This window comes from Panthera onca, chromosome B1, assembly GCF_046562875.1.
Source record: "Panthera onca isolate mPanOnc1 chromosome B1, mPanOnc1 haplotype 2, whole genome shotgun sequence".
NCBI classification, from domain to species: Eukaryota; Metazoa; Chordata; class Mammalia; order Carnivora; family Felidae; genus Panthera; species Panthera onca.
The window spans coordinates 60,382,433-60,407,735 of record NC_138342.1 but is presented as its reverse complement, the minus strand read 5'-3'; the positions used below and the strand labels follow the sequence as shown (position 1 = coordinate 60,407,735).

Here is a 25,303-nt window from a genome sequence, read left to right as displayed (position 1 = left end):
CAGATGCCTAACCGACTGAGCCACCCAGGCACCCCAAAAAAGTAGTCTTTAAAAATAACTCTTAAGTGAATATAAAATAACCACGTGTCAAAGATTTTATTTAACTTGTTAATTAATGAGGGAACTATAAAGATATTAAAACCAGTCCAAACATCTTTGAGAAGCTAGGCATTTATGCGCAACTCAATAAAGGCATAGTAAAATAAGATTTCTAGAGGGACCCAAAAAGTCGTTAATATTCAGCAGGGCAATAAACTGAAATGTTTAAGATGATCTGTTCCACTGGACAAACATCATTTGCATCTCTTCAAGTTAACATGGCACTCACTACTTCTGGATCTTTCATCAGTAGAAATGAGTGAATCAAACTAAGTTCATTTCCTCAGGTAGTCTTTGGGAGACCTTCATCTCTGAAAGGACATGTTAGTTACCTAACATTTTGCCTCGTCTCCAAGTTTTGCAGAATTCTTCACAGCACTTGGCTTTCCCAGGCAAGCGTTTACCATGTATCAGTCTCTGGCAGTTCTAGGTTTCCTTTTTCCTGATTATTTGCAATCCCAGAATGTCTCTTTTCCAAAAATTCGGTAAAAGTCCTGTACTTTCATTTCATGGCCTGACTTTGGTTATGTGCCAGTCCGTAATATAAATCACAACAGCCAAAAGGAAGGAATAGATCAATTAGCCTTTCCTGGGACTCACGCCCACCCCGTGGAGCTGGGAAATGGATCAATTGTACTCAAACTACTAAGACCAAGGGTGAAGCAGGGGTGGTTTCCTGAAGAAAAAGTAGATTCTATTACAGGAAGAAGGGCACATGCACATTGTGCAGTTGAAAGCAGTATTTTTGCTCTGGGTTTGTGTTCACTCAGGCCCTCTAACCTCTGCAAGGTCTTTCAGAGTCAATGGGAATCCTCAGAGCTGTCTCATGATAGCTCCAGATCTACTCTGTTTCATGCCAGGAGCTTCCAAGTACTGGGGACCATTTACTGGGCATCACCCGGATGTCCTGCCTGGTGCAACTGTTGCTCTGTGGGCATCCCTCCCTCTCTGTGCATGGCTGTGCTTCCTCCAAGAACCCATGCGACCACATTGGAGGCCTGTAGGGGCCAGGATTCTGGGCTCTGGCGATGATGATAAGTTGAAAATGCCCACTTTCCTTTTGCGACACAGTTTGTTAGAAGGTCACAAAACTATGCTTTGGGGCACCTGGGTGGCTTAGTTGGTTAAGCGTCCGTCTTTGCTCAGGTCATGATCTCATTGGTTTGTGAGTTTGAGCCCCGCGTCGGGCCCCGCACTGACAGCTCAGAGCCTGGAGCCTGCTTCGGATTCTGTGTCCCCCTCTCTCTCTGCCCCTTCCCACTCTCTTTCTGTCTCTTTCTCTCAAAAATAGATAAACAAACATTTAAGAAAAACAAAAACAAAAAACACTATGCTTTGACTCCGTATTTTTTAGTGGTTTTATTTTTTAATGTTTATTTTTGAGAGAGAGAGAGAGAGAGAGAATGAGCAGGGAAGGGGCAGAGAAAGAGGGAGACACAGAATCCGAAGCAGGCTCCAGCCTCTGAGCTGTTAGCACAGAGCCTGATGTGGGGCTCGAACCCACAAACTGTGAGATCATGACCTGAGCTGAAGTTGGACGCTGAACCGACTGAGCCTCCCAGGCGCTCCAAGTGTTTGTTTGTTTATTTGTTTATTTGTTTGTTTGTTTTAGTGAACCCAGCCTTCCAGTTTTTATTCATTGATTATTAATTAATTACTTAATTAGTCTTCACTGGACTTAGACATGGAGTTGGGAGACAGATAAGAATGGTAAACACTGTCACTCATTCAAAAAAACACTTTTCTGTCAACTGAGGCTTTGTTGTCTGTTGTCTGAGGCTTCTGGAGTCTGGCTTCTTCTTCCTTCAGGATGAGCTCTTCCAAGAATTATCTGAGTCTTCCGGCTGCCACAATAGTCTGCCGAACACACCCCATCGTGTCCACATGCTCTTTGGCCTCAAGCTGGGAGCCCAGCTTCCAGTAACACAGTACCAAATGTCACAACAGAAAAGAAGCTTGCGTGTTCAGATGTCTATCATCTGACAGAGGTAGTAGCAATCAAGATCGAGAGAGGTACAATAATTTGGCCAAGATCATCCAGCTTGTTAGTGACGGATGTAAGGCAGATCCCGGGCTTCCTGACATCTTGACAAGCAATCCTTCTACTTCAGATTTCTACCTGTTCTTACTAGACAGTGATCCTGAAATTATACAGAGAGAATATTCTGTGGAGAAAATTACTTCCTGGTTTAGAAACAAGTAACATTATACTCCATTATTAAAAAAAAAAAAAAAGTCAGCAGAATTTAATTCGGAGCTATCCTTTATATGTGGGATGTCTGCTAATCCTAGATGGTAACTTGCCAATTGGAAAATATTCCATCAAAGAAGAAAATATGTGTTCTCTTTCCCTCATCTCTTTTGTCTCTCAATTCTAATTACATTATGGGCTTTTCCAGTACTTCTCTTCAAATCTGAGGTAAAGTTTGGCAGATTTGGAACAATTACTTGCTTCATTATTAGTCCACACGAGTGGAAACCCTTGGTAAATTATGGGGGAGTTTTAAATAAAAGGGACATGGGAGGCTGGGAGGCTCAGTCGGTTGAGTATCCGACTTGGCTCAGGTCATGATCTTGTGGTTCCTGGGTTTGAGCCCCGCATCCGGCTCTGTGCTGAGAACTTGGAGCCTGGAGCCTGCTTTGGATTCTGTATCTCCCTCCCTCCCTCCCTCCCTCCCTCCCTCCCTCTCTCTCTCTCTCTCTCTCTCTGCCCCTGCCCAGCTCACACTCTGTTTCTCTTTCTCAAAAATAAATAAACATTAAAAATATTTTAAATAAAAGGGTCAGCTTCTGGCTTTTCAAAAAGTAGCCAAAGAAAATGGGATTTTTGAAGTGAAGACCCCAAAGTTTCATAGGTTAGAGTAACAGCACCTTTGGGACATGTCTATGTGGATGACACTGAAGGCATCCCCACAGAGTCCTGAGCACCCCAATATCATGTGGGAATGCGGAGTAGTTTCTGAGTCCCTGGGAGCCTGCAGAAAGATTCCAGCCGTGGGGTTAGAGGGAATGAATATTCTGAGAAGTGGAGGGCGCCATGGGCTGAGGGCCTCAGCAGCAGATGCTATGAGGACAGTGCAGGAGACCCAAGACCGGCAGGATGGGCCGTGCCTCAGTGGAGGCTGGCAAGGACTGAAAACGGCATTTCTTGGCCCAACGTCAGTCAGTCTCCTCTGAGCCCTCTTTCCAACTTCACCTCTGCCTTGGTCCTGCCCAGCCCAGGGTTCACAAAGAGTCCTGCTGAGTCACCCCCCTCCCCCCCCCCCATGACATCTGATCAAGCTCCCTTATTCCCCTCCTTTGATGTATGCATTCTTGGCCTCTTTTAGCAAGTATCCTGTTGGGTCAGTTTAGCAAAAATTCCCCCATCCTTGATGTGTCCTTTTAGTGATTTTAGACCTGACTACCCCTCACTCTGCTCCTTGGCTATAAATCCCCTCTTGTCCCTACTGTATTTGGAGCCGAGACCCATCTCTCTCCCTTATTGCAAGCTCTGATTTCAATAGTCCAATAAAATCTCCATTTTAACAAGTGTCAGAATAAGTTTTTCTTCAGGGGGTTAGATGAGAGCACCTAGACTCAACGCACCCTGCCTACCCACAAACTTGTTCTGGGATGCTGCATAAGCTTTCCCCAAATCCAGATGCCACCTGGGGGTAAGGGAGGCAGGAACCCCTCAGCTGAAGAGAAATAAACCAAAGGAACCTGAACAGCAAACCACAAGAATCAAGTTTCTTGAAATGATACCATTAAGTATTTCTGTTTGTGATGGAAATTGGGGCTGGTAAGCCACATTCGGGTATAGGAAAGTAAAGAAAGTTGTGTGATTTTGTGTATCTCAGCTGCTTTCCTTCACTTGAGAACCAGAGGCTTCTGAAAAAGATTATCTCTAGGATAATTTCTTTGACCCCGGAAAAATAAAAAGTACCTTTTGCAGAGGATGAGCACTATTGACAGAGCTATTTGTCTTATCCCCTTAACCCTCCCCTTCAAGAGTCAAGGGGGCAGCTCAAACCTATTTATTTCTGGAGGTTCTTCATGGCATGCATTTCTTGTTTAATAAAAATGAGACAGGGGCACCTGGGGGGGGCTCAGTCAGTTAAGCATCTGACTCTTGGTTTTGGCTCAGGTCATGATCTCACGGTTTGTGAGTTTGAGCCCCACGTCAGGTTCTGTGCTGACATTGCAGAGCCTGCTTGGTATTCCTTCTCACTCCCTCTTTCTCTGTCCCTCCCCACCACCCTCTCTCTCTTTCTCAAAATAAATAAACTTAAAAAAAATGAGACGGGGGCACCTGAGTGGCTCAGTGGGTTAAGCCTCTGACTTTGGCTCAGGTCATGATCTCCCAGTTTGTGAGTTTGAGCCCTACGTCGGGCTCTGTGTTGACAGCTTGGAGCCTGGAGCCTGGAGCCTGCTTCAGATTCTGTGTGTCCCTCTTTCTCTCTGCCCCTCCCTGGCTCATGCTCTGTCTCTCTGTGTCTCTCAATAATAAATAAACATTAAAAAAAAAATGAGACAGGGGCGCTTGGGTGGCTCAGTTGGTTAAGCGTCGGACTTCGGCTCAGGTCATGATCTCAAGGTTGGTGAGTTTGAGTCCCGCGTCAGGCTCTGTGCTGACAGCTCAGAGCCTGGAGATTGCTTCAGATTCTGTGTCTCACTCTCTCTCTGTCTGCCTCTCCCAGGTTTGTGCTCTGTCTCTCTCCGTCTCTCAAAAATGAAGAAACATTAAAAATATTTTTTTTTAAATGAGACATTTATAGCCCCAGGTATGCTTCCTCACCACATAATTTTCATGTACTTAATCAGTACCTTATTTTTCATTCTTCAAAATACTCAGTCTAAATGAATACCTATGCTTATGAGCTCTCCAACTAATAGTTAGAGACGTCTGTCACACTCAGCCCAGCTCTGCAGAATCTAATAAGCCTAGTGAGCTTCAGACAGTAAATGTTAGGGAGACAGATTGCCAAATCCAGAGAAGCTTCTCCTCCCAGCAGTGAACACTTTTCAGATCATTTTGCTTTCAAGTTTTTTTTCTTATTTCTAATATAAGAGGGAGAGGGGGAAAAGAGTAATGTACTTTCTTCTCTCAGATTTAGTTATAAGTCAATAGCTGTCCCCAATGCAAAGAGAATATTCGTCCTGTTATAGTTCAGGTCTGGTAGATTTCTGAAAGGCCAGCGAGCGTAAGAAACTCTCTTTGGAAGTGTAACTTTTTTTTTCTTTTTTCTTAAAGGACTATGGTAGTATTACAAAAGATTAAGGAGTGAAATGGGGTATCGCAAACATACATGTATTGCTATCTTTTGTAAATTGTGGAATGCTAGCGCTCTGATAGTTCTCTCTAGTTTCTGAGACATTCTGTATGCAGTTTGTCAGTGTGTATTTATAGTCACAAGAGCTTTTTCTTTGGAAAGAGGCCCCTTGCCTCTGGATCCCTCTGGAATCTGAAGGGAAAAATGACAGTTTAAATTGGATGTATTTAAAAATAATCTGCTGAATCCACACATTCAGGGCAATGTGTCATCAGTCATCCTCACCCTCACTCTATTCTCACATACGGTCATATAACTGAGGGAAACTCCAAGGCCAGGTTTATGCCTTCAACTTGAAATGAAAACTCAAGGCCTCACACCTTGCTCTGGTGTGAGATTGAACTAAATACCTACAAAATCCCTTCCAAATCTGAGACTCAGATAGTATAAGGTCCTAAATTTTATTGAGAATTAATTATTTGAATAATTCATGTGATAACATTTTCAGGTCTATGTACCATCCATCAACCAAGTTCTAGGTCATTGTTTCACTTGTAGCTTTCTTGGGCCGAACGAACTCGATTCCCATATGTTGTCTACCATGGAGCCTGGAGATGGTATTGGAATTCCGTCAATTATCAGACTATCATTATCCTTCTAAACCATTATGTTTCATCCTTCAAGCAAAACCCTTCTCTCTCTTGAAGCTCCTACACTCATATTTTATCACCATCCTTGGTGTCATTCAAGTCTGCTCACTCCTGGTTTTGCTTTTTGGACTCAGTCTTTCCAAGTTATCCCCTCAAATCCTCATCATGGGTGACTTTAGGGTCCATTTGACTTCACACCAGAAATATCTAAGGGGATAGAAGCAACTGTACACAAACACACAACACAACACAACACAACACAAACCAAAACAACCCCCCCCCCCAAAACATCCAGAAGGGCACAAAGCTGTGCCCCAGACCTGGAGTTAGCCCAAAGATAGAACTGATGGCTACTGGTCTCTGCCATGAACAAGGGTGACGTTTTACAAGTACCTCTTGTGAGAATATATGAAGTAGCAACTTTTTATACAATGTACAATTGAGAGCCAGTTGGAAATGATCAAATCCAGGTCTACGAAACACCTAGCATGCTTCAAAGCTCTGACCCCTTACAGGAGGCCATTCAGGAAAACAAAAACAAAAACAAAAACAAAAACAACTTAGAAAAAATGCTGGAGATATGATATCTGACAAGCTTTTCACTCTTATAGAGGTGGAATGCTCAGGCGTCCGTGTAACTACACCAATAGCTGAAATAAATGACAACTACTATGAACTCTGACATTGGCAAAATGCCAAAACCTGGGCCAAAGAGTGGACACTTCTCTTTGAGACAGCTGGGGGTCTTACCTCTTTGGACTACCCAAAGGACCTGGCTTTGGTGTGCAAGCAGCTCTTTAATTAATTAATTAATTAATTAATTAATAATTTTAAGTTCATTTATTTTGAGAGAGAGAGAGAGAGAGGCAGAGACAGAACCCCAAGCAGGCTCCTCACTTGCCAGTGCAGAGCTGGACGTGGGGCTTGAGCCCACGAACCGTGAACTGAGATCGAGAGTTAGACGTTCCACAGACTGAGGCACCCAGGTGCCCTTCGGGTCTTTAACTTACCTTCAGTTGCAAATATGTCACTGGAGAAATAAAATATGAATCTCCTATTTAAAGAAGGAGGTCATTGGCCTCTTGGAAATTCTTGACCCAACCATGTCATCTCAGTTGTTACCACCCTTGAATGATTTAATTTTCTTTCCTTTCTGGAGCTTTTAGTTAAGATTGCATTCCATTTACAGGAAATAGAAAATCAACCAGTGGTTTAGTTTCAATAGGTACGTGCTTCTTTTTCTCATGTAACAACGAGTTTAGAGGTAGGACGTTACTATAGTAATTTGTATTGATTTTCTAGGGCTGCCATAATAAAGTACCACAAACTGAGTGTCAATTTATTGTCTCGCGGTTCTGGAGGCTAGGAGTTCAAGATCGAGGTGTCAGCAAGATGGATTCCTTCTGGGGTTAGGGAGGAAGAATCTGTTTCACGTCTCTCTCCCAGCTTCCGGTAGCTCCGACTTTGTCTCCGGATCTGCCTCCCTGTGACTTTCACTCATTGATGCCCACTCTGCGAGCATGAACGATGGGATAAATTGCATTGCGTTTTTTATAGGGCAATCGTTCAGTATTTGAATAGAATGATCACACTGTTACCTAAGTCTTCTTTCTCTTCAGGGAAATTCTCATTCTTTGCTGAAAGGACCAGGTTTTGAGACTCTATGATTCTGTTCTCTCTCTTACAGATGGAGTCCCATTTGTTATCTCCCCTCTTAACTGAGCAAAACACTCCACATGTGTTTGGGTTAGTTTGGGAAGTTTCCTTTAACGGGGCACTCGCTGCACTTCTATGAATGTAGGCTAAGAGAAGATTATTTAGTTCTTTTGCCAGCCGCATTATCCAGTTGTGATCTAAACTACCCAGCTGTCATCTACTTAACATATCCCATTTTGTACAAGTTAATTATTTGAAGGTAGATTCAGGACTTTCCTTTATCCCTGGTTTTTTTTTTTATTTTTTTTATTTTGTTTATTTTTAACACCTCTTTTGCTTGTATGAAAGGCTTATCACTCAACAGATGTCACTATCCTTATCCTCACATTTTATTTTCTTTTTTTCAAATATTTTAATGTTTATTTATTATTACTGAGAGACAGAGAGAGACAGAGCATGAGCAGGGGAGGGGCAGAGAGAGGAGGAGATGCAGAATCTGAAGCAGGCTCTGAGCTGTCAGCACAGAGCCCGATGTGGGGCTCGAACTCACAAACCACAAGACCACGACCTGAGCTGAAGTCGGACGCTTAACCGAATGAGCAATCCAGGTGCCCCCTTATCCTCACATTTTAAATGTTTTTGCCATAAAAGCACCAGTATGAATAATAAATCATCCTAATTTCCTTGGCATATTTTAGACTAAAGCCCCATTTAATTTTCATAATTTTGGCACAGTGTGAGGCACCTTTATGTTTTTCCCTTTTCATGTATCTTTTTCCCACGCAGCTGCACTAGGACACGAACTAGAATCTCCAACTGCATTTGGCTGGTGTCAGCAGTGGCATCACTGTGTTAGCCACAGCAAAGCTTTCTGCACGCACCAAGCACCCTGAAAACAACTCTATCACATCTTTGGAAATTCCAAACACGTTAGGGTGTGGAGCATCCTTTCCTCAGAAACAGGAAAAGGCAGCAAGGAACCATTCACCGAAGTCAGAAGAAATAATGATGGCTGTCCAAAGTCAGTATGGAGAGACATCTCCAAGTATCTGCTCCTCCTTGCTTGGTAACACTCCTTGTTTAACTACTAAGTAGAAAAACTCAAAGGCATCTCCTTAAACGTTTCATTTTACCCCAGGGGACTCTGTCTCATTGTGAGCTAATGAACAAGCACATGGGTTGGCATGAAATGTTTGTCTGCTTCGAAGGAAACCAAAGTCTACTTCTGAAAAGATTCAGCTGTGAGACCAGTGTATGAAGGTGATGTTAGGGAAATGTAAAGCAAAACAGATTATCAGCCCTTAACCTGAGGGTCATCGAAAGGCATCCGATGTCCTAGCGCTTTATCCAATTGACAATATCCATTCTTTTGTTTGTTTGTTTCATAAAACTCCATCTCCCTGGCAGCCTGAAGAAAATATAGGGTAGCAAAGTATACATAAGACTAAAAGAGTGGATTCCCCTTCTCCCCATCTAGGTCTAGTTCAGTTTGCTCTGTTTTAGACTGACATCTGGTGGTCATGAAAGATCAACCAAAGGCCCTTGCAGGGAAGAATTCTATCAAAGCAAGGGTGTGGCCATTTTGTGTTCAGCTCTTGCCTGTAAATATTCCACAGGGTTACTTATATTCATTTTCTGTTGTACATAAATCAGAGTGGCTATCTGAATTTGACCATACTTCCCAAAGTCTTTAAAAATACTTAAAGCATGCTGACCTAGACCCACCACTTTTTAAAAATGTATCTCAAACATATGCAGACAGATTTATGAATAAGCATGTTCCTCAAAGTGTAATGTATAATAGTAAGTTTGGAACGCACCCAAAAGTTCAAAAATAAAGACTGTTAAAATTAGACTGTTCCATTACTCAAACTTTAGAGGATTATTTAATGACATGGGAAAATGTTTATGATATATTATGAAGTGAACAAAGCCAATTAAAAGACAAGTAAAACTTCACAATCTTGGTCTTCATTTTATGTGTGTTTCTTCCTTTCAAAAGTATGAACATGTAATATTTTTGGAGGCAGAAAGAAAAAAACAACACCCTAAATATTTTATATATGGTTACCTGTGCGGTAGAGCATCAGTACCAACTTTTTTTCAGAGTAGCACTTCTTGAAGATATGTCTCCTGGAAACTTGTCAAGTAAATAAACATGCTCCTGTAGAATATTGGTGCAAAAGGTCAGAAACAATTACCTCGCTGTTCCTGGGATCAGGAATAATCCAGGAAGCTTTAACATGCAGCTGCTACATCAAGTTTGCTGATAGGTCTGTGGCTGAGACAAAAAAAAAAAACCATGTTATTTCTTGCATGACCCTAAAGACTCATTAATTTGTTCCAAGGCTTGTATGTTGCTTCCAAGAGTTGTTGGTGGGGTTGCAGAAGAAGGTGCAATCCAAATCACTGTGCAGTGTGTGTAATAGCCAGAGTTCTGTTTTATAATTGGACACAGTCCATTTCGTAAAGCATTTTTAAGACACAGCTTTGAGATTTTCCTTTGACACTGACCAGGTATAAATAGATTGATTTGCTTGCTTAGCCCGGAAAGAGAAAGGGATCTCACGGTTTTTCTTAAATGGAACTCAGAACAGCTGCCCATAGGTCCTGGGAGCAGCTGTGTAGTTAACCAAACTTACCTAAGGTTTTCCTCTTTCCTTCCTCTTGCTTTACATTTCACATTTGTTTGCTTAATGCATTTGGACACGATTTCCACATACATGGTTAACATGTCACGTTTGTCTACCCTGAGGGCACCAGGTGGCAACCCCAAGAAGAGGAAAATCATTTTCAGAGCTCCCTGCTGGCTCAATCAACACTTCTCAGTTCTAATGAGATGGTTCACCTCTTTTTCCATTTAGCCATTTGGTCGACAAAACTTTGATGGCTGTTATAGGGATAGCTTATGATTTTCACACTTGCAGGTATTAACACCATTGCTGTTAGATTGACAAACAGGAATGCAATTAACCCTCCAGCTCCATCTGGAAATATACCTCCTTCTGGATCTTTTATTGCATAAATTCTGCTAAATTCCTGGTTGAGGCAAGGCCAATGATGCTACATAGTCATTTTCAAAGAAATAGAAATGAAATGTACTGGTGTACATTAGCCTGCATGTGCTTCTTAAATAAATGTGCAAAGATAAATTGACTTAATCATTCATTGCACTGTTACCTGACACGATGTTCAAAATGAATATGCACAGCAGGCTATGGTTAATTGTACAGTAAAAAAAAAATTAGAGTCGGGGAATGCGGCAGTGAAAGACAAGTAAAAATTTTTAGTTATTGAGTAGTTCTGCCTCTTGAGTTGGTCATGTTTTAGGAATTCAATAAATACTCATTGGATGTTTCATGTATTGGTGCTATTTTCTTTTATCTAAGTAAAACATTCCCAAAATAACACACACTGGGAGATACAATTCAATGCATAAATATTCACTTTACACATAGCCTTTTGGGAATGTAACACAGGGTCAAGTTCTGTGGTCATAAAGATCTTTAAGATGTGGATGGAGTATATCAGTGCCAGAGTTACAGAGAATCAAGGACAGAAGAATTTGCTTTTCAAAGTTAGATCTTGAAATCTCATGTGTTCTGACTTCAACTAAAGTTATAACCTTTGAGAAATTATTCCTATCCTTTCTGTGTAATGTACTTGGCTACTTCTGAGGTTTATAATTCATCAAAATTTGGGGGAAATGTTCTCCTTCATTTTTTTTCTTTTAATCAAGGAAACTATGCAGAAGAAAATGATCATTCACTCAAGTGTGTCGAGCCTAAATTGTTGACCTAGAATTTCAGGTGTTAGAAGTCCATGATTTAGAAGTAAAAAGCAAACTACATTTCAGTGGGTCTCTTTCTAGGATTTATAAGTTGAGGAATAAAGTGAGAAAAAAATATAGATTTATGAGATATGTTTACATAATGGATCCAATTTATGGAGTCTCTACTATAGTTTCTTTTCCTCACTGTACAGTTGTTTATACATATTATTGCCATCTAAAGCAGTCCCTTACCCAAACTTCTCATCACTCTAGTTAACAGTGCCACCAATGGAACTTTCTGCAATGATGGAGAAGTTCTGTATCTGAGCTGTCCAACATGATAGCCACATGTGGCCATCGAGGACTTGGATTGTGGCTCCTTCAGCTGAGGATCTGAATTTTTAGTTTCATTTAGTTTTAATCAATTTCAACTTAAGTTGCTATGTGTGGCTGGTGGTTTCTGTATCTGACAGCACAGCCCTAGTCCATTAACTGGTTTTTATTATTTTCATAGTACTTAGCACAAACTGCAATTATCTTTCTAATTTATTTGTTTCCTTATCGATTGTCTATCTTCTCTTTACTAGGTGTTAGGCTCCCTGAGAGACCTGGTCGATCTTTTTCTCAGCTGTATCTTTATTACCTGGAACAGAGCTTGGTGTGGGGTAAGAACTCCAATTATTTATTAAAAACATACACAAATGTTATTGTTATGCATGCTCTACAGATGATCAGGAGTAAAGAGGGAACATACTTGTGGAAGCTGGCAAGGGCTCGAAGCCTAGACTATCTGACTCAAGCTCAGAATCCTACCCCTCTACCAATTGGCCACAACTGCATCTGTGGCCTCGCTTCAGACCCCTGACAGCTGAGCCCCAAGAATGGATGATGTTTGGGTTGGATAAACACCAAAAACTAAGAAGTTCATGATCTGCTTTTGTTGCTGGAATCCTGACCAGGAATCTTTCAGGCCTTCGGGTGAAGGTACTGTCCCAGAGGTTTAAATGCACAGATATTACTATTGAGGCAAAATATTTTAACCTAGACTTTCCCAGAGTGTTCATAGCAGTTAAGAATTCCATTGCTCTTTGAGATGTTATGAATTGCCCTGCTCGGGGAGGAAATGGCTCTGGAAATGTGTTTTTTCTAAAATGTATTTATAATATATACATTAGAAATGAACAAAATGCATTTTCTGGCTGTTCTCGTTATTTTGAGATAATCTGCTGGAAAAAATGAGTCAAAAGTCCTGAGAACCTACACATAGGAACCCTTACACTGATGCAAACTAAGGACTTAGAAATAAATCTTCATGGTACCATAGACCATCAGTTCACGGCTGCTTACCTGGGTTGTCTGATGTGATCAACTTACAACAACACATTTGTGATACTAGCACATTTATTTTTTGTTAAACACTCATACTATACGCATGGATTTTTTTGGTGGCTATCTGAGAGAAGCTTTAAACAGAGAGCATTCAAATTGACTTAAATAAACAAGTTAAATCTTTCAAAGAGAAAGCAAACAATTTTAGGGCCTGCTTTCTTTTAAAATATATTATACATATATACTTACTATGGAAGTAAAGTTGACGTACAATGTTACATTAGTTTTGGGTGTGCAGCATAGTGATTCAACAATTCTATACACTCCTTGGTGCTCGCCATGATAAGTGTAGTCACCATCTGTCACCTACCTAATTACAATATTATTGACTGTATTCTTTATGCTGTGCTTTTCATCCCCACAACTTATTTATTTTATAACTGGAAGTTTCTTTTTTTTTTTTTTGACGTTTATTTATTTTTGAGACAGAGAGAGACAGAGCATGAACGGGGGAGGCTCAGAGAGAGGGAGACACAGAATCTGAAACAGGCTCCAGGCTCTGAGCTGTCAGCACAGAGCCCGACGCGGGGCTCGAACTCACAGACCACGAGGTCATGACCTGAGCCGAAGTCGGATGCTTAACCGACCAAGCCACCCAGGCGCCCTTATAACTGGAAGTTTCTTAATCTCCTTCACCTATTTCTCCCATCCTCCCACACACTTCCCCTCTGGCAACCACCAGTTTGTTCTCTGTATTTAACAAACTCTGTTTTTTCCTTTGTCTCCTTTTTTCTTTGTTTCGGGGATTCCACACATGCGTGAAATCATATGGTATTTGTCTTTCTCTGTGTGGCTTATTTCATTTAGCATAATCCTCTCTAGCTCCATCCGTGTCATTGCAAATGGCAAGATTTCATTCTTTTCTATGGCGGAGTAATATTCCTTTGTATATATACCTCTGCTTTCTGAAAAAAAATGAGAAATGTGCTTTACAAGATGAAATAAAGACTTTTTCAATGGCCAGATGCAAGACTACCTGACCACTGGGAAACTTCAGTTTTATGTTCCTATCTTTTCTGCCTTATTTTGATTTCCATAGGACGTTATAATGAAAACAAAGTAGAGTTATGGCTAGGTCTGATACATGCTCAATAGCACTTCTAATATTAAATAATATGTAACTGCCATAAAATACTGTTTGTATTAAAAAATAGCAAAACTATAAAATTAGTATTTTAACTTGAAAAATTGACATATATTATCTTTTTTTAGTAAGAGAATCAGTATTATTTAACATATTTAGCACATTTAATAGGTTAAATAATTAATTTAAGTTTAATATAAATACAAGGTAAATAATTGGATATATTTAATTGCTTTTTTTGTTCCATCATGAAGTATACAGAAATGCACATGAATGAATTTTCACTCATTTCTTAAGGTTTCAAATAAAGAATGTCTTTTTGCCACCCTTTTAATCTTAGTGTGCATTCCATCTCACAAGCTCCTTTTGGTGTTTTGTCAGTACAGTAACAGTTTCAAAGTGTTTTGTAGGAAACTTTGCTTTAGCCTCATAACGTCCAGTAATTCAGCAGCACACATGAGCATTTTTGCTAGCTTTTTTCTATCAGGAAGCATGACTCAGCAAACCAGGGTGAGTCTGTTTGGATTGAAAATGAAAGGAAATTAACTAGCAGGCACCCACACGGGGGTGGGGGGGGGGCGGGGGCAACAAGGCCTTGCTGAATTTCCCAGTGGGGGCCTAGGATGCTAAGTGGACACATGTGGACACCTGTGGGAGTGTTACAGAGAGAAGTCCGGTCTGGCCTATGTCCTTATCTCCCTTGTGAAGTAGTAAGGGGCACATCCAGGCTTGGGGTCACCGGGTGCTAAAGTGGAATATATTGGACAAGGTCATCAAGCATGTCTTTACAGCTGGGGGAGCTGGCTGTCAGTGAAAATTCTTAGAGTGTGTGATGAATGAAACAAGTGCAAACAAGTTAAATAAGGTCAAAGGTGAGACCCCCCCCCACACTGGAGAAAGCCAAAAAGTGTGAGGCAATTCATTGCAATGAAAGCGAAGTTGGAAATAAAGTAGCTTGAAGCTAGCTGGGTAAGTGCACAGTCTTGGAATTTTATATTTTAACTTGAAATGAGGATATAGAAGATGGCAGTGACGGAATTGGAACCAACCCCAGGATTGAAATTCTTTCTCCTCTTCTCACTGTAGGATTCAAATTCTTTCTCTTTTTCCCACTAAAGGAACCTCATTGATGCTTACTTTCCTTTTGTATATAATGCTGATAATAATAGTCTTTATCTTGTGGGACGTCTATGAGGATTAAGTGATTCTAAAGCCATAAATCATTTCGACCCACATCTATTACATGTAGTTCTCCATAAATATGGGCTGCTGTCGCTAAAACAAGGAAGGTCCTGGGCCGTGGCCATGAACAGAGCTGGAAGAAGGTAGGATACTACAGTAGCACACGTGTGTTTTGGGATCATGTTTTGGACAAGTTCCTCAACCCTTCTCCCTATTAACAAAACCAGAGATAATACTCCCCTCCTTGGTTTGCTGTGTAAGTGAAGTTCAAGGATATGTGTAAACTACCTAGCACACTGGTGTCTGTTGCAAGAGGAAGGCTCCATAAGCCAGATACTTCTGATTGCTAAGGATACGACAGCCTCTCATCATTAGATCTGTATTCCTACAGCACCCCACCCCCTGCCCTTGATGCAGCCTTCATATTCATTTGGGCTACATAAAAATAACAATAACACCATATTATCAAAGTCACACTTACGGAGGCCTTTCAGAAGTGCCAACATTTTATTTCACGTTCCAGAAAAAGGATGATTTGTATTAGAAAAAAAATGGCTGGTGGAGGCATGTGGTCTCTTCCCTTTGATGAGTGCTATTTTTCGTATCTTTTTATTTTTGGAAGTTCATGACTTAAAAGGACCGAATTAGTTGGAAAGAAATCATATGCAAATGTGATGAACAGTTTGCTAGACGCAAAAGTCTTTGTGGTGAATTAAGGGAAAAGAGATGTTATGTCAGACACTAAACTTGAGAACTTTTGCCTCTGTGGAAGATGCACAGAACTTTACCTTTGTGTATGTCAGAAAATAGGAAATTATGAAAGGTGTGCCATTATAGAAATCCCTGGTTGAAGAAATTTACTTGATCTTCTGGATATTTTCAAATATCCAGCTTGCATGTTTTTTTCTGTTTTTTGATTATTTATCTAATTTTTTAAATGTTTATTTATTTTTGAGAGAGAGAAAGAGACAGAGCATGAGCAGGGGAGGGGCAGAGAGAGAGGGAGACACAGAAAGCGAAGCAGGCTCCAGGCTCTTAGTTGTCGGCACAGAGCCCGATGCGGGGCTCCAACTCACAAACCTTGAAATCATGACCTGAGTGGAAGTCAGGTGCTTAACCAACTGAACCACCCAGGCGTCCCATGTTTTTTGATTATTTATCTAAATCACTGGCTTGAATATTACCAGTGTCATGACAGCCTTAAAAATAAATTATTGACTTCTTGCCCATGTGCTACAGCTTAATGGTTTTGAATTGGTTTCTTTAAAGATTTAAAAAATTATTTTTAATAAAATACCTTTATCCAAAGAAACCTCTTAAACCATGTAAGTTAAAGTCCTTTTGGGGGCTTTGTAATACATTTCCCAGAATTTGCTTTCCTTTATGTGTCTGTTTAGAGGCCACAGACAGATTCTTGTGTGGGTGTGGAGGACACGAGAAAGCAGCAGCCATCTTGTAGCTCACCGTGGTGATGCCGATCTGAGGGCTCACATCCTTGGCGGGGGCAGCACGTGGACCTGGACTGTCCCACTGCCCCTGACATGCTTAGATGGCTTCTCAGACTCCTGGGCTAGAGTATGTGTTTAAACTTGTAGCAAAGGGCTCTGGTTTCTGTTGGACACCTTTGCACAAAGGTCAGACGCCAAAGGATTTCAGTAAGTCCAGGCCATGCTTGTGGATTCCACCTTGTTCTTGCTCTTCCCCACCTTACATCCGTCTTCCTTTCCAACTGCCAGGTTAAATGCTCATAACAAATCTGTGTGTGTGTGTGTGTGTGTGTGTGTGTGTGTGTGTGTGTGTATATAATTTACATATATTTGGAGAACATATTTTATCTAATTATATATGGAGAATATATTTTTTGCTAGTAGTCTGCTACCCTGATTGAACCCTAACTGAGCCAGTTCTCCTTGACCATCGGCCTTTCTCCAGAGATAACCCACTGTTACTAATGTGCCATGATCTAGATTTTTTTTTTCCTGTGCACATAACTAAACATCACGTGTTTCTCACCGTGGCAGGAGCTTCCATATAATTTAGGAAAACAATGGGGGCCCAGATTGCTTATACAGTCTCTCTTCAAGTGTCACTTCATTGATACAGAGCTCTGCTTATAATTTCTCAGTTTTGTTTGCTGAGCTGACGGTGATGTGTCGCTGACGGTGAGGTTTCTCTTTTTGTTGGCGGTTAGTCTAATTAAGGTTTTCTGTTCATAACTTAGTTAAAATTTCTCTTCCATTGTTTATTTAGTTACTTTTGCAACCACCGAAAACCCATAGGTCTTCTGGATTCGCAAGGAGCATTCAGAACTCTCATGTGTCTGTCAGGTTGCTTTTTCGCTTGGTGATTTATAGTTCTCCTTTTCACCTTTGAGTTTTGCATTTCCCAGTCCACTTTTTTTAGGTCCAGGGTGAACATTCCTAATTTTAGACCAGGAAAAATCTGTCACTCTTATGTTTCTCTCTTTCTTTGATTTATATTGTTTCCAATTTTGTCAGTCTCAGGGGAGGTCCATGGTTTAGGGGCAAAATAAAATTGCATTATTGAAAACCTAAATTATGTAAGGCATAGTAGCATTGTGGGAAGACAGAAGACAAAGAATCATCTCTCTTTTCTAGTTTATGAGGATAGGTATACATATGGAAAAACTGAATTCATAACAAAAGACTTAAATTACAGCCCAGAAAACTGATGAGATGTCACAAGATAGTATATAACAAATTGCCACAGTAGAACAGATTTGGAGAAGTCTTCAACTGGTGTTGAGATGGAGGCTGGAGAAGGGGGCTGAGAGAGAATGAGCCGGGAAGCTTCTTTCTAGCTCTTCAGCTGCCATTCCTCTTCCCCAACCCAACCAAGAGGCACTGGTTGAAGGAAGAGCATACCAAGTCTTTTTGTCTCGTGGGGCCTCTGGGTGACTCAGTCAGTTAAGTGTCCAACTCTCGATTTCGTCTCGGGTCATGATTTCACGGTTCATGAGTTCGAGCCCCGCACTGGGCTCTTTGCTGACAGCATGGAGCCTTCTTGGAATTTTGGGATTCTCTCTCTCTCCCTCTCTCTCCCCCTCCCCCACCTCAAAATAAAAAAAAAAAAACACATTAAAAAATCTTTTCGCTTCTCTCTTTGTCCGTATATATATGTATTAGCAAACCAAATTTCTCCTTTTGGAGTATGTCTCACCACTGCTTTATATACCTCCATAGCCTCCTCCTGCATCCTGGGTTTTTTCTCAATTATTGAAACCACAAAGAGCACAAGTTTTGAAAGCACTTTTACTTACATTCGGTAATAGAATATCAGTCTGCTAGCTTTCTTCTAACTGTATTTTCTTCTTCGTGATTATTTTTAAACTTACTATTTATGCCAAAAATATGTAAATGCATAAAATATGTATTTTTATGCAAAAATATGTATATGTAAATTTTGATTTAATTATTTTTGGAGGGTGGCTGTGACAATATTTTTACAAGTTCCTGGGTGACTTTTATGTGCAGGCAGGATTGAGAACCACTGTAATAAGCATGATTTGGGAAAAGTGGACCTGACTATAATTGGCTGTTTACATACCTTTTTCCTTATTTTCCCCAATAGATTGTAAGCTGTCAAGGGAGGGATCCAAGTTCTTGTTCATCTTTGTGATTAATGTATGTACTTACAGGAAGGGAGCTACTTGATTAACCCAGGTCTATACTCTATTACCCATGATTCCATAATCTCAAAGCTCTGAAAATGGAAAAATATTTCTTTCTTTAAAAATTTATTTATTAAATTCAAGTTAGTTAACATACTGTGTAGTATTGATTTCAGGAGTAGAACCCAGTGATTCATCACTTACATATAACACCCAGTGCTCATCCCAAAAAGTGTCCTCCTTAATGCCCATCACCCATTTAGCCCATCCCCCCACCCACCTCCCCTCCAGCAACCCTCAGTTTGTTTCCTGTATTTAAGAGTCTCTTATGGTTTGTCTCCCTCCCTGTTTTTTATTATTTTTGCTTCCCTTCCCATATGTTCATCTGTTTTGTATCTTAAATTCCACATATGAGTGAAGTCACATGATATTTCTTTCTCTGACTGACTTATATCGCTTAGCATAATACACTCTAGTTCCATCCACATTGTTGCAAATGGCAAGATGTCATTCTTTTTGATCACTGAATAGTATTCCATTGTATAAATATACATGTGTATATATATATATATATATATATATATATATATATATGTATATATATATGTGTGTGTGTGTGTGTGTGTGTGTGTGTGTGTGTATACCACATCTTTATTCCTTCATCAGTCAATGGACATTTGGGCTCTTTCCATACTTTGGCTATTGTTGATAGTGCTTCTATAAACACTGGGGTGCATGTGCCCCTTCGAATCAGCATTTTTGTATCCTTTCGATAAATACCTAGTAGTGCAATTGCTGGGTTATAAGGTAGTTCTATGTTTTATTTTTTGAGGAACCTCCATCCTGTTTTCCAGAGCGGCTGCACCAGTTTGCATTGAAAATGGAAAAATACTGCTTAACTCATTTGAGAATAGAGGCTGATCTCAACTCAGATAAGGCTATTTACAGACTATTTATTCCACTTTGTATGGATATTTGTTTGTCTCACTATAGAATGGTAACGTAGTTGATGATGGGGTGCTACCCTAGACTTTTCTGGAGGTGTTACATATTTTAGTTCCCACATACACACAGACATCGGGTCTTCAATAATATTCAGAAATCTGAAATACGTCTGACCCCAGGGTTTCCGAGAAGATGTTGTAGAGAAGTATTTATTGATGTTCCACCTGGGGATTTAAGAAAGCAGAGATCTTGGGAGACAGGGTAAAATTTGGAATTCAGGCCAGGGGTTTTCAGAACCCATAGGCTTACCTGTGCAGCTTTTAAAACCCAGCAGTGGCCCTGGTACCACTTCCAGAAATTCTGATTCAGTTGACCTGGGGTTGGGCCTGGGCATCGGATTTTTCGGTAAACTTTCCAGGTTATTGTGGTGTGTGGCCAGAGTGGAATATCAATGATAGACTAAAAATTCTCAGCTGGAAGCTTGCACACCTCTTCCCTTCATCAGAGGGACTTTCCAAATGTCATACAGATCTTTGGAGATATCCCTCCACCACTTTATACTGCTAACCTGAGCCGTCATCATCCACAAGGAGCATTGTATCTGTCTAGAAAAAATTTGAGGGCCACTGAGTGAGATATCAAAACAGGGAAAGGGATCCCGTTCGAGACACCAAGGCTAGGTTGGGTAAAAGGACAAAGACTGGAAAACACAAAGGATGTAAGGAGAATAGAAAGCAGTTTGGATTAAACGGAAGGGTAAAGCCAGAGAACGACTTAAGCCTTCAACGTTAGGACTTTGTGTGTCTATTGTACTGTCATTAGGATACTTCTGTTATACCTTAAACTGGCCTTGGCTATATTCGTTGTTTAACTTTTTTCATTCGTCGGCTTTCTGGCAGTAAACAGACTTTTCAGAATTCATCTAGCAATGCTCTCTGCTCCCAGGGTGGTCTCACCGCAAGCATCTCGGGTCCCAGGTGCGGGATCTTGATGAAATGCTGTGAAAATTCACAACAGATGAGAGTGAATTATCCACTGGAGAGGGTGGGGGAGGTGTCTGTGTTGTGAAATAAGTGCGGTGCGTGCCAAGGAACACAAGAAGTTATCATACATAAGGTTTTACACGGCATGCTGGCTGCTTTCCACCTTCGAGAATGTGTGTTTCATGGGTAGAACGTCATTCCTGTGAGCTATGTGGGACACCCACCCTGCTTTAATTCATAGTGGCATGTCAGAGCCATAAATCATAAGCTATAAAAACCAGCCTCAATAATGACAAATGCATTGGGTTATGTAATGCGCGTTATTAATACAGCCAAGCTGTGTATGTCTTCTGATGGTGTGCAAGAAAAGAAAACCTACAAAGATTTTACCTCCTTTTTTGGAATCTTAAAACAATGAATGAATGCTTAGAAAAGCTAACAAAAGTGCGTGGTTCAGGGTAAATGTTCAAACACGTCAATTATTGTCCCTGTTCATGGTATTGCTGTTGCCATTTATGGAGGTGTGGGGAGGTTGGTGGCCTGCCCGGGCTGTAGAGTTTGATGCTTTGGAGATTCGACAAAGTGTAGTTCTCAAGTGGGACAACACCCTCCCCATAGCTGTTTATCTATCTTCCTTCCTTCCTTCCTTCCTTCTTTCCTTCCTTCCTTCGTTTCCTTCCTTCCTTCCTTCCTTCCTTCCTTCCTTCCTTCCTTCCTTCCTTCTTTTTTTCTTTTTTTCTTTCAGAGAGAGAGAGAGAAAGAGAGAGAGAACGAGTGGGGGAGGGGCAGAGAGAGAAGGAGACACAGAATCTGAAGCAAGCTCCAGGCTCTGAACTACCAGCACAGACTCCGATGCGAGGCTCAAACTCACCAACGGTGAGATCATTACTTGAGCTGAAGTCAGATGCGTCATCAACTGAGCCATCCAGGCACCCCACAGCTGTTACATTTCTATGCTCCAGTTTGCTAACTCATCCCCATCAGTTTTGAAATTGGGACCAACTATATGATCAGCAACTATATGATCCAACTGTATGATCGGCAGGGATGCTGGTGTACTTAAACTTGAGTGGTTTGGTGTTGGTGATTTGAGAAGAATAATCTGTAAGAGGCACCTCAATATAGAGGGAAAGGTCCAGGATCAGGAGTTAGAACCAAGGTCTTGTTTGAGCTCTGCTGCAGACTAGGACTGAAGGCATGAGCAAGTTGCTTCAGAGCCTCAGACCATTTCCTTACGGCGACGTGGAAAAGTCAGTTAGACAACTGCTAGCACCCTATCCATCTCTAAAGCTATTCAATTATGAGTTCAAAGAAAGCCAAGATTAACTTTAAATGGTAGGGGCGCCTGGGTGGCTTAGTCGGTTAAGCCGTCCAACTTCGGCTCAGGTCATGATCTCGCGGTTCGTGAGTTTGAGCCCCGCATCGAGCTCTGTGCTGCAACTCAGAGCCTGGAGCCTGCTTCAGGTTCTGTGTCTCTCTCTCTCTCTCAGCCCCTCCCCTGCTCACGCTGTCTCTCCGTTTCTCAAAAATAAATAAACGTTAAAAAAACATTTAAATTTAAATGGTAGACTCTGAGGGTTTGCAACCTGGAGGCCCATACCAGGGGTTGGCAAGCTGTGGCCTGAAGGACCAATTTAGATTGCCACCTGTTTTTGTATGAACTGAGAGCCAAGAACGATTTTGTTTTTGTTTTTGTTTTTATGATTTTGAATGATCATATTTTACATGGTTAAATACCTACATCATATCCTCAATTTTTCCTCTTGGTTGCAAGGCCTAAAATATTAGTATCTAGTCCAGTAAATTTTCCTGACTCCTGCATTATTCACACCCTACATAAGAAATTAAAATAGAAATCTGTGTGATGACCATTAGGTCCAAAGAGAGGTTCCACTCCAGCCCACTCTTTAGGGTGGACGACTATCTTCTATTCTCTAGTGTGTTCCATTAATTATTGTCTTGGCTTTTTTTAAATTAGTGCTTTAAAAAAAGCATTACGTTGTTATTTTATCAGAAGAATAGCAATCATTTTTATATGTAGTTCTCAACAATTCTAAGTCATATGCTCTCTGTTTGACTCTTTAGATTGGCCATGGTCTCAGCCTTTTTCTTTTTTGGCCATTGAAGGAGAACATATTTTTTTCTTTCTTCATGATTTATGCAGCACAGCCCCCTTTTTGTTTTTGGAAAAAGCCAACACAGTCCATTCTGCCTCGGGATCTGGGCTTGAGATGGGCAACACGCCACTTTCTATTCTGGTCAACGTGAAGACAAGAGTGTGGGGCTGTCAGTGGCCCTGTCTCCAGCCTGGGGGTGAGGCCACCCTACAGGTATAGAGGATGAAGTAGACACAGGGAAAAATCAGGGTGCATGAGCAGCACAGTAGGGGAGGCAAGCTGGCAGTATTGGGCCCCTGCTTCATACTACTGTCCTTTCCACTTACGTGAGTCCCAATTTCCCCCTTTCATCCAGGTCAGCTCACCATGGGTCTGTGACTTGCAGCCAGAGTTGTTCTTGACGGAGAAGGCCCTTCATTTTTCTCAGAATGTGAACCTTAGAACCTCAGAACGCGACCTTATTTGGAAATAGGGTCTTTGCTGATGTGATTACTTAACGATCTTGAGAAGAAATTATCTGGAATTTAGGGTGGGCCCTAAATCCAATGAGTGATGTCCTTATAAGATGACCTCTTCTTAAAGGACAGAGAGGTGTAGGGGAGAAGGAGACCTTGTGAAGGCGCAGGCAGAGATTGGAGGGAGGCTGCCACAAGCCAACGGACTCCAGAAGCCACCAGAAACAGGAAGGAGCAAGGAAGGTTCTGCTATTACAGCCTTTGGAGGCTCTGCTGACACCCTGATTTCAGGCTTCAGGCCTCCTGAACTGTGAGGGAATACATTTCTGTTGCTCTAAGCCGCCCAGTTGGTAGTCATTTTATGTTGACAGTCCTTAGAAATCAATGCAGTCTTCTCATATCTGGTCAGAGAGAACAAAAGCACCTCTTGGTTTTCTTGTTACATAACGAGGGTCACGGCATCATCTGTATTACAGCAGCCGTCACACTGCTGTGTAATGACAAGCTCACACCTCCCTCCTTTCCACTAGATTGTGTCTCTTGAAGGATGGAGAGCCCGCGTTGTCCTCTGGATCTGCCCCCTGTCCTAGCACAGTGACCGATGCATCACGGATGTCCAACAAAAACGTGTTGCATGAGTGAATGAATGAATGAATGAATATGTCCGTCACTGTGCTAAGCATCAAGGGAGAGACATACAAATATGAGACTTCTCTGGGAGTCTAAAAGCTGAGGTAGAGAGGAAAGACAAACCAGAAGCAGATATCCTGTAGCAGAGTTCATGAAAACCAGTCTAAGTGTGACTGCAGGAGGGGCCAAGAATGTATTCAATTCATAAAGCTCTCTACACCCGCCCCTCCCTCTGGCCTCTATAGCACAGGATTTTCTCTGGAATCAGACTGGCTGCCACTTGGGAAGCTGTGTGGCTCTCCCAGCCAGATCTCTCAAGTGGGGCCTGGTTTTTAGGGGTTTTATGTGGGTCAAATAAGATAATACGTGTAAAGTGCTTAGATAGCGCCAAACTCCAAGCTAAGCGCTCAAAAACTGTTAGTCGGTGATTACTATTATTATTCTAGTCCTTTCTCTCCAGGCACCGCTGCTCATTTCCACAGAACACTCTGCTGTCACCTTGAACATGACACTTCTGAAAGCCAACATTACCTCCCTCCCCAAGCTGGCCTCATTCTCTCTTTACCTTAGAGTGCATTGTCTCCCTGCCAGGCTTACTTAAAACCTTAAGGCCACGCTTAACTTCTTGCTCATGTGAATACACCAGCAAATTCTGTGTAAAGTCTTTCCACTTGTCATTTCCTTCTAGATCCTGAACATCCTAATTCAAAGTAGAAAGTCACCAGCAACTCACACAGGACTCAGAGTGTCTCTACTCCTTAAGGTGGCTATAAATCAAGGTTAAAATCATGTGTCTGTGTGAATATAGGTACAAATTTGCAAATGTACTGTAGATATGACTGGTGCTATTTCTTACACAGCGTGTTCCTGGAGATCCTCAACATTTATTGTAAGATTTCAATTTTCTTTTGTTTTAAAGCAAAGACGATTTCCATTTAAAATCCTTGTGTTATTGGGGCACCTGGGTGGCTCAGTCGGTTAAGCATCCGACTTTGGCTCAGGTCATGATCTCATAGTTCGTGGGTTTGAGCCCCACGTTGGGCTCTGTGCTGACGGCTCGGAGCCTGGAGCCCGCTTCGGATTCTGTGTCTCTCCCTCTCTCTCTCTGTCCCACCCCTGCTTGTGCTCTGTCTCTCTCAAAAATAAATAAACAATAAAATAAGAAAGTAAGTAGGTAAGAAAGTAAGTAAGTAAATAAATAAATAAATAAATAAATAAAATCCATGTGTTATTTTGTAAGGTTTCAATATGTGAGAACCATGTCTTATGTTTCTCTTGTCTCCCATAAAGCAAGTAGTAGTGTTGGGAATATTCTGGGGAGTTATTTAGTTATTCTGGGGCTCAAACTCGAGGGAATCACCCTCTGGGTCTCTTGGCCTGTGTTCCCACCTCCAAGATACCAGCGAGTCCTGCCAGTTCAACCGCCAAATGTGTCAGCAGGAGTCACATTTCCCC

General features: G+C 41.3%; 1 pseudogene; it reads left to right on the top strand.

The window, feature by feature from the left end:
- Positions 1–2,979: 2,979 nt before the first annotated feature.
- Positions 2,980–6,805, top strand: LOC132693074 (NADH dehydrogenase [ubiquinone] flavoprotein 2, mitochondrial pseudogene; annotated as a pseudogene).
- The last annotated feature ends 18,498 nt before the right edge of the window (positions 6,806–25,303 follow it).